At 33.8% G+C, this 2,952-nt stretch overlaps 1 long non-coding RNA gene across 1 annotated transcript; it reads left to right on the top strand.

Moving 5' to 3' along the window:
* The first annotated feature begins 969 nt into the window (after nucleotides 1-969).
* On the top strand, nucleotides 970-1,209 carry LOC123258175. The gene is made up of 2 exons (XR_006507988.1): nucleotides 970-1,022; nucleotides 1,081-1,209. It is a non-coding gene; the product is annotated as an uncharacterized LOC123258175 (long non-coding RNA).
* Nucleotides 1,210-2,952: the final 1,743 nt, after the last annotated feature.

Genomic DNA, 2,952 nt, shown 5'->3' with positions numbered 1-2,952 from the left:
CACGCCTCCTTAAATTTATAATCTAGAAATAATAAATTTATAATCTTTTGGGATATATATTTGCTAAATTTTTATCTGAATCTACTTTTACAATATCGATTAAGCCTTTATTATAGCTCTCATTTATGTAGTACTAAACTTCAATGTGTTTCGAATCTATATATATAAAAGAACAACGTGTTTTATGTTACACATCTTATAAATCAAGAACGGAAGAACAGATTTGAGTGAAAATTGGTAGGGAGGTAGCTTAGAGCCAGGAGAAGGACATAGGATACTTTTTGTCCCGTTCGACAGCGTTCCTCCCTTTCCTCCCTGGCCCATACTTTTTTATTTAGGCAGACAGCTAAGAAGAAAATGTCAAATCAGTTACAAACGAAGTCAAATTCATAGTCAGGCTCTCAAATTTAATAACGAACCAAAAAGATTGTGTTGCGCTGAAATCAATATTAAAACTATTTCTATTAAATAAATAATTAACAAGTGGATTGAAGTGAAGTGAAGTTTAATTAATAATGCCGCGACCAAGACGGTCGAATCTTTCCCGACGAAGCCGTAATGCAAGAACAATACAAAATATTGCATATGAAAGGACTGAAGAAGAACGAGAAATTGCACGTGAACAGCGCCGCAATAGTATGGCTCGACTTCGTGCTTCTCAAATAGATTTCAATTTGCGACGCAGATATTTAGCTGATTTGAATCGAGCTGCGTTTCGATACGATTGCAGCCATGATTACAGCTTGCATCCTAGCGTTTGCATTGGGCAAATGGACGTTGTTTGCGAGTATTGTGGTGCATTAAAGTTTTCCGGAGAAACGCCTGGATTATGCTGCGTTAATGGTAAAGTGAAATTGCCAGTGTTGACTCCGCCACAAGAGCCATTGTATTCATTGCTTTGCGGCGAAACACAAGAATCACGCCACTTTCTTGCAAATACTCGAAAATACAATAGTTGTTTCCAAATGACGTCATTTGGGGCAGACATTATCGAAGAAGGAGGTTTTAATCCGACATTTAAGGTATTTATTTTTGTACTTACATAGAATGTAGTTAAAGAATCTGGTTTTTATTTTGTAGATAGAATCGAGCGGTTTAATATCATTTCCAAATAATTTCTGTAATTTTGTCTCATCAAAAGACGAACTTATCAACAATGTATTTCCAAATATTATTTCTAACTACAAAAATAATGAATGGTTGAGTGAGCGAGCAATTTTAGCGGCTAAGAATAAAGATGTAGATGACCTGAACTACATAATTCAAAATAAGATCATTGGAACAATGCATTCATTCAAATCTATTGACTGCGTCACAAATGAAGATGAAGCCACCAACTATCCAATTGAATTTTTAAACTCTTTGGACGTGCCTGGCTTACCACCGCACAATTTACGCCTAAAGGTTGGCTCCGTAGTAATCATGCTTCGAAACATAAACCAACCAAAACTGTGCAACGGTACGCGTTTGGTGGTTAGTAAATTGATGAACAATGTAATTTACGCTACGATAATGATAGGAAAATTCAAAGGTGAGGAAGTTCTCATTCCGAGGATCCCGATGATCCCAACCGATATGCCGTTTGAATTTAAAAGACTTCAATTTCCGATACGTCTTGCATTTGCCATGACAATCAACAAATCACAAGGCCAATCCTTAAAAGTTTGTGGTTTAAATCTAGAACATTCATGTTTTTCCCATGGTCAATTATACGTGGCATGTTCACGGGTCGGAAGACCATCTGCGTTGTTTGTTTTTGCGCCTGATAATAAAACAAAAAATGTCGTGTATCACAAGGTGCTTAAGTGAAGAGCAACCTATGTACTAAAATACAGAAATAATAATGAATGATTAAGGAGGAGAAACAAAGAACATTGTATACCCACAAGTATTACAGAATTTAATTAATTTGAAAATTATTCTTTTTTGTTTGACTTATTTTTTATGCGTGCAACAACAATATGCCACAGCGAAACGTGGCAGGGTACTGCTAGTTTTTTATAAAGTTCCCGAATTTAGATATAGCGATTGCTCCTGTATTATCTTCGTAAATTTTTATGGGTTGACTGAATTTTTCTTTAAATGAATCCATTAATAAATTTCTAGTAAATAATATTTCAGTTACAGCTTCTGACATAGCAGTGTATTCAGCAAAAGTTGAACATTTTACAATTGAATTTTGTTTTCTTGTCTTCCAGAAGATTGGGTTTCCTTGGAACCTTATAACAAAACCCGTCGTTGATTTTCTATCAATACAATCTCCTGCGAAATCAGAATCTACCATACAGTCTAGAATATTATTATTTAAATTATCACAATAAGACAGTTTTAAGTCTTTTGTCCTATATAAATATTTCAATACTCTTAAAGCATATTTAAAATGAGTTTCGTTATAGAAGTTTTGGAATCTGCTGAGATAATTAACACTATATGTTATGTCCGATCTTGAGCCTGTACTTATGTATAGTCATTCTCCTATTAAGTTTCTATATTTTATATGTTCGGTTGATTCAGATGCTTGTTCTAACTTTAAATTTGTTTCCATGGGTGTGTCGTATAATCTTGAATTTTCTAACATGTATTTTTCCGCTAAAGACTCTTGAATTTTCTAACATGTATTTTTCCGCTAAAGACTCTATATATTTCGTTTGACATAAAGTCATTTTAGTTCTTTCATTATTATAGTCTACATCTATGCCAATATAGCTTGAAATGTTACCTTAGTCTTTCATAGAAAACCTTTTCTTTAAACTAGCTTTTCGATTTTGGTCAAGTCTTTGCAACAAATTAACAAGTCATCTACAAAAACTAGTAAGTGAATTGGATCCTTTTTTGCAATATCTACATATAAACAATAATCGTACTTACTTCTTATAAATCCTAAGCCTGTTAAGAATTCATTTATCGTATCATACCAAGCTCTTGGGATTTCTCTAAGACCGTACAGTGTCT

Source organism: Drosophila ananassae, assembly GCF_017639315.1.
Source record: "Drosophila ananassae strain 14024-0371.13 chromosome Y unlocalized genomic scaffold, ASM1763931v2 tig00000096, whole genome shotgun sequence".
Lineage (NCBI taxonomy): Eukaryota > Metazoa > Arthropoda > Insecta > Diptera > Drosophilidae > Drosophila > Drosophila ananassae.
Note: the sequence above shows the minus strand (reverse complement) of the source record. Positions and strands in the feature narration are given on the sequence as shown.